This window comes from Lissotriton helveticus, chromosome 4_1, assembly GCF_964261635.1.
Source record: "Lissotriton helveticus chromosome 4_1, aLisHel1.1, whole genome shotgun sequence".
In the NCBI taxonomy this organism is placed as follows: Eukaryota; Metazoa; Chordata; class Amphibia; order Caudata; family Salamandridae; genus Lissotriton; species Lissotriton helveticus.
The window spans coordinates 1,972,366,837-1,972,381,817 of NC_136063.1; positions in this window are offsets into that span (position 1 = coordinate 1,972,366,837).

The window sequence follows — 14,981 nt, forward strand, 5'->3', positions numbered from 1 at the left end:
GATACGGACCCAAAATAGTTAAAATAAAAAATTAAAAACTGTTCTAAACAGGGATCACTCGCTCTGGGCTTCCAAAAACCTTATAACGGCACTGAGGGCTTTTCCTATGAAAATGTGAACATTCACAGCCTCTGGCTTCATTTTGAAATGCACGGAGCCCTTGTGGTATTTAAATTGCACAATGAAAAACACTTATCTTTGCTATCACATTTTTCTGATAACTTTAGCTTTCATTATGACACTCAGCATATGATAAATCCTTTTATAAGCCATCCACCAAGACCCATTCACTGTTCTCAAAAAATGTATCCAGTACCACGCTGAGAACCAAAAGAAACCATCATTGCCCACAATTACACTGTACCAATGTATTGAGGTTTTGTTTGGATTCAATTAAGCAAAAACAATTGGAGTTATTCACTGTAAATATGTATACCCCCTTCCCCCTCACTCTCACATTTCTTGTGCGCTAATTTGGGGTGAAATACCTTGAAATGTACTATGTGGAGAGCTTGAAACCTGAATTCTTTGGGCCTAATATACAATTTGGTAGACAGCATACACCTTCACACACATAGGTGAAGGATGTACTATCCACTGTATTACAAGTGCATACTGCCCATGGTGCCGCAGGAGGGATAGCTGTTACTTTTTGACAGGGTATCCTGAACTCCAAATTCCAAATAAGGTCCTTTCTCTCTGGCAAGGCTAATATTAAACATGCAAAAACAACAATTGATGGACAGAATGCAGAATAATGTTATACATTCACCCCAGTATAGAGATCTGGGCCTAAATCCATTGTTTTTTTGCTCACCATGCCATTCCATTTTGGACCCAGCCATATGCTAATCAGTCTTGACCCTGTGCCCAATGGGAATAGTCCAACCCAAACTGCTAGGTCCTCCCTGGACTGGAAACAAGCATCCTACCACGAGTTTTGGGCTTTCAGCCCTCATCAGCCAGGACAGCTTGACTCCAGTGGCATGGAGAGCACAGGACCCACGTCGGGGCATACCCGTCCCACTCGGGTTGACAAATGCAAAAACAACAATTGATGGACAGAATGCAGAACAATGTCAAACATTAACCCCAGTACAGAGATCAGGGCCTAAATCCATCATTTTTTTGCTCACCTTGCTATTCCAGTTTGGACCCAGCCATATGCAAATCAGTCTTGACCCTGCGCCCAATGGGAACAGTCCAGCCTGAACTGCTAGGCCAGGTCCTCCCTGGACTGGAAGCAAGCATCCTAGGACCGGTTTCGGGATTTCAGCCCTCATCAGCCAGGACAGATTGACTCCAGTGGCATGGAGAGCACAGGACCCACGTCAGGGCATGCCCGTCCCACTCGGGGTGACAAATGCAAAAACAACAATTGATGGACAGAAGGCAGAACAATGTCATACATTAACCCCAGTACAGAGATCTGGGCCTAAATCCATAGTTTTTTTTGCTCACCATGCCATTCTAGTTTGGACCCAGCTATATGCAAATCAGTCTTGACCCTGCGCCCAATGGGAACAGTCCAGCCCGAACTGCCAGAACAGGTCTTCCCTGGACTGGAAACAAGCATCCTAGGACCGGTTTCCGGCTTTCAGCCCTCATCAGTCAGGACAGATTGACTCCAGTGGCATGGAGAGCACGGGACCCACATCTGGGCATACCCGCCCCACTCAGATCTGTGACTGGGGGTGAGTGTCCGAAAAGTTTCAGCGCTCCGTCCATTATCTCTTTGTGTTTGCTTTGTTCGCCCAAAGTTGGCAGGGTATGCCCAGACGTGGGTCCGTTGCTCACTTTTCCACTGGATTCCAGCTAGCCTGGTTGATGAGAGCGGTAAGCACGAAACCCATCCCAGGATGCTTGTTTCTGGTCCAGGGAAGACATGGCTTGGCAGTTCGGGCTGGACTGTTCCCATGAGGCACAGGGTCAAGACTGATTTGCATATAGCTGTGTCTGAATTGGGGTGGCGAAGTGAGCTAAAGAACGATGATGGATTCAACCCAGATCTGTGACTGGGGGTGAGTGTCTAAAAAGTTTCAGCGCTCCGTCTATCATCTCCTTGTGTTTGCTAATATTAAACATGGCATCATTGTTATATTGCTATGGTGTTTTGCTAATAATTTGCTACATGCTGTTCATGATGCTAATTTAGCATACTGTGTTTGTATCTGTGCATTTCATTTATCATTTTTACAGCACTGTCTGCCAAAGACTTTGGCCTCATAGACATATAAGTAACAGGTGTCATATTAGCACATTGTAATGATACTCTTTTTATCAACCCTAAACGTGTTGCAATATCATGGTAGGAATAACACATACAAAGTATCTCGTTGAACAATATGAAAAATGGCATAGCTTTTTCGACTTATTTTATAAACTTCTGTTGCCCCATTCTCGTTCCTCATTTCTCTTAAAAACAAGAATAGGAAAAGCGCGTTCCTAAGTACAGTAAATTAGGTCATGCATAAATCTACACAAATAATATATGCCATGTATATGCTTAACCATTCTATTGCACAGCATTTCATGTATGTTTACATGGGTCTTAAAGCAGTCCCCTGTTGTATATTCGGCACTATGTTTTCACATATCTCCCTGCCACTTCACTCCCATCACCTATAGCGTAGCAAATGACCATCACTGTCTCCCAGCCTCTGTGCGCTATCTGGTGCTGACTCATTCTTATTTTGGCTTTACTAATGTTTGTTGAATTGTTTGATATGCAGAGGCAAAGGCAACCATTGCACATTCCTTTCGTCCTAAAATAGAGGATGACTAATATCTGCCGACCATATAGCGGTTATGGATACCACAGTTGGTTTACAGCAAAACTTTCAGGCTCCAAATTCCGACTGTATATTGAACAAACTTACAGTAAATGCTTAGAAAACCAAGACCCTGATATTCTCGAAACATTCGAAGAAATTTACGCGGTATCTATATAATGTCCCATTAGAGCAGGTCAGTGAGTACAGGTGCCTTGGCCTTAACTTTGGCAGTAATTTATAATGGGACAAACATATAGCAAATTTAGGAGCATTACCCTTGGCAACTGTAAATGCACGGACATGGTTTTGGGGACTATTCTCTAGAGCTTTCTAGGACGGCATTCTTAGGCAAGCGTATTGCCCAGGCACTCTTTAGTGCATATTTAATGATTATAGATCGGTGAGTTGATTAGGTGTCTCTAGATAACCTTTGTAAAAGCACTCTAATTGACCTACCCAAAATTCTCTGATACAGGCAATTACGCAGTAATGCAATCTTGATGTTTGGAGACTCTGTGGGGTACTGAGGAGTAAGACTGCTCTTCTGTACTAAAGGTTGTTGTAAGGAAGGAAAACTCTTGTCCTGTTGCGGGACATAATGTCCCATGCAGACGCAATCGTACAGCGAATTTTATGTTTATTGGCAGTTCCAAATTTGGAATCAATATTTTGGAGATTGATGATATGATATCTCTTGATACATTTAAGAAGATGCTTAGAGATGGCGAGGGACGCTACTGCACTCTAGGATAGACTATATTTCGAGAAGAAGCAATCAGTATATTACTCCAATAGATGTCTTGGGGGTGCTGGGACCTTTCCTTATTTGTTTCAGATACCAAGACAGAAGGATAAGAAATACTGGTGTCGTACAGGTTTGTATCCTGGTTGGAGAATTCCTGGTTGTAGAAGCTGCGTTGTTAAAATGAATGGCTACTGTCTCTGTGAATGGCAAATAAAATATTTTCTAATGCATCTCCTTTCAGAATGTCCTCTCCTTTGAGTGAGAGGGAAAAGGTGCTTTGGCCTGTGCAAAGGAAACAGGGTATCAGCTCGGGGAATGAGGCACAAGTCACTTTATGTTCAAAGAAGCACTCTGTTTATATAGCTTTTATTGCAAAGCACATTTTGCTGATCGAGACAATAGCTTTTGGTTATGTTTTTTAGACTTGGTAAGGATTATTATTAGATTCTTTCTTATGACAATTATGCTTTCATTGGGACGTTGTGCAATCTTACTCTTCGAATACTTTCTGAATGCAAGTCAATTTTGTCTTATAAGGAGAAATGCCTTAACAGAATGCTTAAACTAATAAGATGAGTTTGCAACTGTTTTTGGAGTGTACATTTTACAAATATAAAAGACATTTAATGGTAAAAATTGTTGTAATTGACAGCTATAAATATGTACGTTTTGTTAAATGATGACTCGTGCAGAAGTAGTATTTTGAATAGACCACGCCCACACCTATGGACTCCTCAAGATCAATATAATGCATTTCCACTTCATGTAACTTAAGATCTATGTAATTATTATTTTAGGGTAAATGTTTATGTTTTTATTGTTTTACTGGTGTCTGCGTCACTAAAGATGCTTCTTGCAAAATTGCTTCAACAAAGTGATGGGACTAAAAGTCAATTGATAGCATTTCCTGTGATGTGTTTCCTTTTATGTTGCACTGTCTGTAAATCAAAGGGACGTAACGCATTCCATTTCTGCCAGGACCTAAAAAGCTAGAACCATCCCTGGTTACATCGTGAGTGTTAGGTAATTATTATATGGTGTGCCCATGGCCAGGCGTACTTACAGTAAATCTTACATTGTCCAGATCGAGCCCCGAGGAATAACTGTTTTATAAGGATGATGGTTATGCAGCATAACATGTCACCACAGTTCACTAGAAAAATACTCCAATGCAGCAACTAAGAAGAGAAAGACTTAGCAGAGACAACCCACTCATCCCTAAAACTATAATCTGCCCAAAGAGCATGCGTGTCCCTCACAAAGATGAAAGGGAGGCAAGCTTGGCCTTAATAGGAGTAGTGATCCATCATGTGTGCTCTCTTCCTTGGGGCATGTCAGTTTAACAGCTTAACACATATTGGCTTTGCAAATGTACTTTCTATCCCTATTATCCTCCTATGCTGAGGAGGATTTGGGGGGAGATCGAGAACGTGGAATGGGGCTAAGTGACAGAGACAGGGTTGCAGCACAGTGCACAGGGTCATATAGGGGATAACTTTAAGCTCCATGTAACCTTGCTTGGTCAGTTTACCCATCCAATGTTTAAAATATGCAAAGGCTGAATGGGACTTAAAACCCACTTGTCTTATGTAGGTATGTATGTATGTGTAAACTGATATATCAAACAGACATAAGTCCATTGCTATAGCTGTCTCTAGGTGACATTTACAAATAGACCAATTAAGATAAACTGAAGTAGGCACTATGGGTGGAGCATCATTTTTATTAAGTTCATTTGTTGCATTAAAGAGAGAGGGCTGAAGCTCCAAGTCTATAATTTCTTTTTGTTCTTCCCAAGCAAGGTCTTACATCTATATTTGTAGAGATCAGGTGGTTGGTTATTGACCGAAATCCCAACTACCTTCCTGATTTTGAATATTCCCAGCTCTGGAAATTGAGAGAGAAATACTCCTCAGAATTTAAAAGTGAGTTCTATTTTTAGGATTAAAGAATCCTCCTATATTACCTTGAAGATCTTTTAAAAGATTTCTGTTAGAAATGGGGGTCTTTTGTTGGCAGAGGTAAGTACCTTTGTCCAAATAGGGACCCAAGCTTCTAGTCAGTGTAAGGGGGATACACTTCTAAAATGACTCCTGCTTACCCCCTTGGTAGCTTGGCATGAGCAGACAGGCTTATCTCAGAGGCAGTGTAAAGCATTTTTTAACACATACAGTGATGCAGTGAAAACACTACAAACGGACACCACACCAGTAAAGTAATCTTTATCTAAACCAAAGCAAGACCAAATGACAAAAATCAACAATACAGTAATAACAATATGATTTTCAGATGATAGAAATAGTTCAGTTCAAAGCAAATTGCAGATGAAACACTTTTCTCACAAAGTACCTTGGATGCGTCACACAAACAAACAAAAAGGGCCGCAGGGAAGGTGAGGCGTCAGTACCTTACACACAGGGAAGGTAATGCGTCAGTTCCTTGCTCTGGGGGAGGTTATGTGTTGTTTCCTTACTGCTGGCAGGGGAGGTAATGCCTCGGTTCCGTACCAGGGAGGAGGTGATGGTCAGTTTTTTACTGCTTGGGGAGGTGATGCATCGGTTTCTTACTGCGTCCCCCAACTATGCAACAAACTTGGCGACGCAATCCGGGAATCCGGAACGATGAGTGGATTCTTGCAGACGCACAGCAGGCCTTGCGTTGAAATCAGTGCAGTGATCTCGGACTTCAGTGATTGGCGCACTCGATGCAGCGTGCATCGATTTCTCAAGTCGCAGGAAGGCACTGCGACGATTCTTCGGTGATGCATCGGAAACAGGTGCGGATGCGTGTTGCTTCTTGAAGTTGCGTTACTTTTCCCAGCTCCCAGTGGCAAACAGACTCCAGAGGTACAAAACAACATCACACACTTATTAGCAGGTCAGAACTCACAGTAAGGAAGTCCTTGGGAGCTAGAGGTAATGTCTTTGTATCCCTGGGACTTCAGAACAGAAAGCAAGCTCAATTCAAGCCCTTCGAGATTTTCTTCAAGTAGGGGACACAGCAAACAACAAAAGCCTTTTCTCCTTTCCATGGCAGGAAGTAGCCACTGCAGGCCAACCCCAGACAGCAAACAGCACAGGGGCAGTATACCCCCTCAGCTACTCTGGCTGTTCTCCTTGGCAAGGGCTCATCTTGATTCCCAGAAATGAACTAAAGTTCTGGGCCCAATATTTATACTAAAAATCCTTTGTTCTCTGGTGGCAGAGAAGCCCTGTGCTTGGTCAAAACCGGTTCTTACCTCTCTGGTGCAGCTTCTTTGCACATGGTGGAGACAGCATTGTGGAAGGCAGACCAGGACCATTCAGGGAAAAGGAAGTCTCCTCCCCTAATCTAGATGCAGCCCAGGTCTGTTCAGCCCACCCCTGACTCATCAGACTCTCTGGAGGCACTGCTCCTCTCCAACCCCTGTCATCGAAAGCCAGACATGCAACACACAAACCTAGCAGATGCACACTGGGTGGCTGAGCAAGAGAATACATACTTTCTAAAAGTGGTATTTTGAAACACAGAGTGTAAAAAACACCCTCACTAAAATGCATTTTAAAATTCTGAGTTCAGGCATACTAAACTTTATTTTCCTACCTAGTTCCCAGGGGTAGTTCCATTTATAAAATGTTATTAGCAAACTCCCCATTCTATCCTAAGGGAGCTGGTACCCTTGTAATAGTGAAAAACGAAATTGCCACTAATTCACTATCAGGACATGCCACACACATCAGGGCATGTCATACCTTTCACATACACTTTACGATACCAACAGGGGTACTTTGGGCCTACTTTAGGGTTGACTAAAATGTAAGAAAAAAGATGGATAGGGCCTGGCAAGTGGGTACACTTGCCAAGTTGACATGGCAGTACCAGCCTGCACACAGGCTCTGCAATGGCAGGTCAGAGTTACATTTACCTGCTGCTTATGTGGGTGGCACATTCAGTGCTGCAGTCCACTAGCAGCATTTGATTTACAGGCCCTGGGCACAAAGTTCACTGTACTAGGGTCTGACTAGTAAATTAAATCAAACAATCACGGAAACACCAATCCATGTCAACAACAATTTACGACTGGAGCACTTTCACTTTAGCTGTGAACATCAGTGGCAAAGTGCCCAAAGCATCTAGACAGGCAAAATGGATTCCAACACACAGCAAAAACACAAGAGGCAAAGGCAAAATATGCAGGGGAGACCAATGCCAATGGTGCCAGGTCTAACAATTTCCTCTCCAGCACTTAAATGAATGCTAAGTCACTAACGGAAAAGAGGATTTTAGAAATGCCTAGTAGTTTGTGGCTCTCACATACTTCTAGGTCTCCAATGATTGTTCTTGGCAATAGCCTCAATAAAAAGCAGAAACTCTATAGGTGATAACAGAAACCACTGATGAGTTCCTGTATGAAATTGGGTTATTAGATGTTTGGCCTTTACAATTAATAGGTCCACCAATATCCTTGCTGGGTACCAAGCACCCAAATGTAATGTTAGACTCTCTCATGGTGGCGAAGCAGAGCAGTCCAAGGCCTACTCAAGGGAGGTGGTGTGGGGTAGCAATCACCGTTCACTGGCACTCACTATAAAATTCAATAAAATAATGTCCAGTCAGTACATTTTCTTTAGAAACATTTCTTCAGAAGTATGTTTAGTACACACTGTTTATCTCCCTAAAGTTGCTGATTTAAGAGCACTTCTCCAAATTATTCAATTGAATATAAATACTTACTATTAATTTCTTTTGAGAATGATGATGGTCTACGATGGCTTTTCCAGCCAAGGCCAATACCCTTTTTTAATTGAAAGTACTCCATCCTTGAAGTGGCTGAAACTAAGATCATCAGACCACTGGCTGCGTGGCCTTTCACTGTTGTTTCAACAGCAGGAAAAAAAATCTTAGCTGGCAGCACTAAGGGGCAGACTTGTCATTGTTTCACGCAGCAAGCCATCATCCTGTGCTGCGTGTGTGGAATGATATGGGCAGGAATGGGTTTTATTTAGCATCATATGGCACATTCCAGTTTCAAGTTTATTTTATTTAGCAAAGTTACTTAAAAGCATTGCTACAAAATATCTCATTACGTGTCATCAGTTATTAAAAATATTTAAAAGAAATAAAACAATTAAAAGAGATTATAACCAAATGGTGGTTACAGTACATTAAAGGAATAAGCAATTATTTAGCAGCATCCGTCTTTTCCTTGTCAGCTGTATTGCTGTTTTGACTAGGCATTTTCTTCTCCACTTGTCTTAAGAAATTTACAAAGCTGTGTGTCCTCGCCTGCAAAACATGCCAGCACAGCCTGTCTCCATGTGCGGAACCTCTCTGGTTAAAAAGTGGCTTTAAAAGCTGTCTCCGTTCCTCTCGTAATTCCTTGCATGTGCAGAGGAGATGCAGCATATCTTCTTGTGGAGTACCACATAACAGACAATTAGGATCAGATTGTTTTTTCAGCCAATATGGAAAGTGCTTTGTGCATGGCAGCAAGCCTAATCTGTATTTAAAAAATTGAATTTTTTGTCTGTTTGGCAAAGCCAAAAGCTAGATACTTTTGTGCCGTCAGCGAGGAATAGGAGCTCAAAATCCTACAGCCATGCAACCTCCTTATTAGGGCTGCCTTATCTTCAATCCAAGATTGATTCTTTACTATTTTCTATGTTCATTTCTTAAGAAGGCAATGACTTGTAGGAGTTGCCCGAAGTTCGTGGGAGCCGGAGTAGACACGCTAGGTGAGGCTGCTTTCTGTTGTAGCTCAGACCACAAGTGCCAATTTAGGGTGCCTGATTTGGATTTCCTTACTTTGTCCCAAAAAATAACTATTGCACCTTTTCTTGCAATGGTCTGTTTTTGAACACCAAACTCGAGCCGAATTTGTGCTGGAGAGACTCGTTTTGGTAAACCAAAAATGATTCCGTTCACTTTTGTGACCAAGAGCTTTGAGTCCCATCATATGGCACATTCCTGTCCTTTACTTGCGCTGGTGCACAATGTGCTGCCTAGTGCTAATGCAGGCATCCTTGTGCCATAGTGCAAGGTTGCCTGCATTACAGACAGGATTGTTTTTGTAAGATGCAGCACACATAGAAAGAGGAAGAATTAGGAGAAATGAAGATATTTCTCATTGTTATGCCTCACCTGGGGAGGCGTAGCATTTTAACACATTCCCAGGTCTGCCAGTAATGATAAATGTGGGAATGCACCAAAATCCGGTTCATTGATAGAATATCAATTCCCAAAATATCCCAATACACAAAATCGATTAAAAAATATCGATGTCAAATATATTGACATCCTATATTTAAAATTGTAAGTACAAAAATTTTAAAACAAAAATGTCGATTTTTTTATTTAAATTAAAAATAAATATATTAAATAATAAAATTAACTTAAAAAAGTATTTAGATTTAATATACATTTTAACAAATATGATAAAATAAATGTAATAAAAAATGATTAACCATATTTATATAAAATGTAATATCTATATGTATATCCATTTCCTTTAAAACAATTCATAAACTACTAGTTTTAATTTATTTTATAATTTTATAAATATATACATAATTTACAAATAAAATATATATATATATATATATATATATATATATATATATAAAATATTTACATACACTGATAACATAAAATCTAATAAAAACATTATATTATAAATTAAAACATTACAATATGTATTAGTCTTTAAAATAACATTTTGCACTCCATTGAGTGAAACAGTAGGAAAAGTATTGGATAGCGGAGGGCTAAAAATTACTATCCCACTCCACTGAGTGCAACAGTAGGGAAAGTGTTGGATAGGAAAGGGGTAAAAATTACTATTCCCTCTCCAGTGGGTGCAACAGTAGGGAAAGTGGTGGATAGCGGAGGGGTAAAACTTAGTATTTCCACTCCAGTGAGGGCAACAGTAAAGAAAGTCTTGGATATCGGGAGGGGTGAAGCTTAATATTCCCACTCTAGTAAGTACAGTAGTAAAGAAAATGTTGGATAGCGGAGGGGTGCAAATCATTATTCCCACTCCAGTGAGTGCAACAGTACGGAAAGTGTTGGATAGCAGAGGGGTAAAACTTAATATTCCCACTCCACTAAGTACAATAGTAAAGAAAATGTTGGATAGCGGAGGGGAAAAAATTACTATTGCCCTCCAGTCAGTGCAACAGTAAGAAAAGTGTTGGATAGCCGATGGGTAAAACGTAATATTCCCACTCCAATGGGTGCAACATGAGGGAAAATGTTGGATAGCGGAGGGGTAAAAATTACTATTCCCACTCCAGTGAGTGCAACAGTAGGGAAAGTGTTGGAAAGCGGAGGGGTAAAACTTAACATTCCCACTCCACTGGGTGCAACTGTAGGGAAAGTGTTGAATAGCGGACAGTAAAAATTACTATTCCCACTCCAGTGAGTGCAACAGTAGGGAAATTGTTGGATAGCAGAGGGTTAAAACTAATACTTCCACTGGAGTCAGCTCAAAATTAAAAACAAACAAAATAACAACAGCTGCAGAAAAGAGTTTAAAAAACAAATATAAAGAAAACATATATAAACATTTTAAATATCACAAAGATAGAAGCAGATTAAAATGTTAAAAGATCTAACAAATACCGAGAAAGATTATATAAAAAAAATTTAAAATAACTTAAAAACCAAAAACTTTTTAAATAGATTTTTTTAATGAACAAAAATATTATTTATTACATAAATGTCATATTTTTTATTTTCTACCTTATAACACCGCACAATTCACAACTCACATTTAGATTTTTTTTAAATGTACCTACATTATTAACATAATTAATTATCAATTAAACAAATATTATTAATATTTTTTTAAGCAAATACAAATGTATTTACTCCCCAAACACTAACCCTTAAGAGAAAAAACAAACACACACCATAACAATAAACACTTATCATAACTATTTATCATTTGATAAATTAATATTAAGGATTAACTAATTATTAATTAATTAAACATACATTTCTTTCCACCCTCTAACCAAATAAACACCACAACCCACACCAAAAAATAACTACAGACTTTCCATAACTCATGTTACATTAATAAATTAATTTCAATTAACAACAACTTATTAATTAATTTAAAATAATTTACTTCCCACCCTTTACCATTATAAACCCCTCAACTTACAACAACAATTAATTGCACATGCCCCTGCCCCCTCCTTTGTGCCTGCCATGTCCTTTGTACTGTTACTAACCCTCCCACTTGCCAGGCATGGTCTTCATTCAATCAATCAATCAGGGGTTTATAAAGCGCACTACTCACCCGTAAGGGTCTCAAGGCGCTGGGGAGGGGCAACTCTGGATCAGTCAAATATCCAGGTCTTGAGGTCCTTCCTGAACGTATGCAGGATCAGGAAGCATCTGATGTTCACAAGGAGCTCGTTCCAGGTCTTGGCTGCGATGTAGGAGAAGGCTCTCCCACCTGTTCTGTTTTTGCGGATGTGGGGGACCTCTGCCAGTGCGAGGTCGGCGGAGCGGAGGTTCCTCTTGGGTATGTGGAAGGATACTCTCTTGTTGAGGTATTTGGGTCTGATGTTGTTGAGGGATTTGTAGGCATGGGTGAGGAGTTTGAAGGTGACCCTCTTCTCGACAGGGAGCCAGTGGAGGTCTCGTAGGTGTTGGGTCATGTGTTCGTGATGCAGTGTCCCAAGGACGAGTCTGGCTGCAGCGTTCTGGATGGTCTGGCGCCTATGCAGGAGAGTTTTGTTGATTCTGGTGCATAGGGCATTGCCGTAGTCCAGTCTGCTGGTTATGAGCGCGTGGCTGACGGTCCATCTGCAGTCGGGAGGGATCCATTTGAAGGTCTAGCAGAGGGTGCACAGGCAGTTGAAGCTAGTGGAAGTGACGACGTTGACCTGGTGGTTCATGGAGAGGGAGGAGTTGAGGATGATACCCAGGTTTCATGAGTGGTGTGTACGGGTGGGTGGGTTCCAGAGGGCATAGGGCCACCAGGTGTTGTCCCAAGCAAAAGTGCAGGGTCCGAGAATGAGTACCTCGCTCTACCCTGAGTTGAGCTTCAAACAGTTCTCTTTCATCCAGGCTGCCACATTCTTCATTCCTTCCTGGAAGCAGAGTCTTGGGGCTTCGGGAATCTTCGTGAGTGAGAGGATGAGCTGGGTGTCGTCAGTGTAGGACATGATGCTGATCCCATGCTGTCTGACTATGGCGGCGAGGGGGGCCATGTAGATGTTGAAGAGCGTGGGGCTGAGTGATGATCCTTGGGATACTCCGCAGTAGATAGCGGTGAGTTCGGAGAGGAAGGGAGGGAGTCTGATCCTCTGTGTTCTGCTGGAGAGAAAGGATTGGATCCATTCGGGGCGGCTCCTTGTATCTCTGAGTTGTGAAGTCTGGTTGCGAGAGTCCGATGTGAAACGGTGTTGAAGGCTGCGGAGAGGTCTAGAAGGATGAGAGCCACAGTGTGTCCCTGGTCGAGTAGCATGCGAATGTCGTCAGTGACGGCGAGGAGGGCAGTCATGGTGCAGTGGTTTCTACAGAATCCAGACTTGGAGATGTCTAGGATGGAGTTCTTTTCGATGAAGGTAGTCAGCTGGGCATTTACAAGTCTCTGGGTGACTTTGGCTGTGAAAGGGAGGAGACAGACAGGCAGGTAGATTTTCAGGTCAGTTGGGTTGGCAATTGGGTTTTTGAGGAGGGGTTTAACCTCCGCCTGTTTCCAGTCATCTAGGAAGATGCCAGACATGAAGGAGGCATTGATGGTCCATCCTAGTTCGGGTGCGATAGCGGAGGTGGCCCTGTGTAATATGTGTGTTGGGCAGGGATCCATTGGGGATCCTGAGAGGGTTTTCTTCATGGTTGCTGTGATGTGTTCTATGGAGGCGGGATTCCAGGTCATGGCAGTTGGCTTATCGGCTGCATTGGGGGGGGGTTGTGTCCGGCTGTCACGAGAACACTTACGTGAAGGTTTTTTCCCAAGATACTTCACAGGAGCAGAATGGTGATTATTCCTGACACCTCCCTGAGCCTTCCTCCACACTCCAAATGTTACTCTAAGGAACGTGAAGAAATTCCCAGGTGGGAAAGGGGTATGAGACAGAGAAGAGACAGCCTGATCTTCTATTTTCCTGGTGCCTTCTATTACTGACTGCTTTTCTTGGATGTTCTCTGAACAGTGTTCTCAGCTTGACACTATTACACAAATGATACACATTGCTACAGTCAAAGCAGATCTTGACACATAACTGTAATGGCTAACTTTCAATTAACGTACCTCTAGGAGACTAGACTATTGCCTTTCTTCTTATTAAAGGTGTTCTGTGGACATTGCTTCTCTAAGTCTTGAAAAAGAGTGCTGTTAATGAATTAAACATCTCTTATATAGAAGACTTTGTAAGATCAAGACCAGCACTCTTCTGGCTAAAATTATGGATTAACCCGGCTGCCACTTTGACCCGTGATATAATTTTGGACTGCCTAAAATGTGACAAGGCATACTATATACCCTGGTTGAAAGCTGTAAAAGATTGCCTTGACAGCGTAGGTCATGGTCATTTGTTTACTTCACCCACTTTAATAAATCGTTCCCACAAGATTACTATTCATAGGGCAGTGTATCATTTGTATAGAGAAGAACGGGAAAGGAAAAATCTGTCAAAGTGTACTGTCATAAAATACATGGGCTATTCTGATTCGCAAACTAAACATCCAGGCCCTCCTCACAGATATCTATGTTTACACCTTGGCAGATGGAACAGAAGCTTGCTGTTTCGCTTCCGTGATGGGAGCATAGTAAATCTGTTAAATTTTCCTTTGGGTTACAATAAACATTTAGAAACCCTGTATTGTCCTTGTAACCCAAATATGAAACAGAGCCTTTTGCACTTTTTGTTTTTCTGCGGTTTTTATAAAACTCTTTCTGCTCATTACTTAATGTCTTACTGCAGAAAGTTGACTTGCTTTAGAAAAGCACTGAGAACCTTTTTATTATTGGAATCTGATGAAGTAATATTCAGAGTGAGCTGTTTTCTCAAAGCTGCCGTTCGATTACGAGCCACTTTATATATTGATGTATAACATCTGCACACTGTATTTTTTATGCACTTTATAAATGCTCTCTTTGCACATTGGGTCTTATTTGCTCTTTTGCACATGACTGATGAGGACTAATTAAATGTTGCTGCTATTTTTCCATCCATCTTTCTATCTCTGTTTGTTGGAAAACAGTTTTAATTGTGTAAAATGTTGTTGTTTTTAAGAAGAGGAGGGACACTTTGTGTGTTCATGTGAAATAGATTAATTGGTTTATGCCTTTTCTTTCCAGCTGTCATATTATTATTGCACTGCATTGTTTTAAAATTGCATTTGTATGCACTTTTATGGATGTTTTTATTCCGAATAAAGATCCTTTGACTTGACCTTTGACTTGAGTGCTGTTAATTCTGTAGGAATACAACATATGCTTAGTATACTTTCTTAGTCTGTTA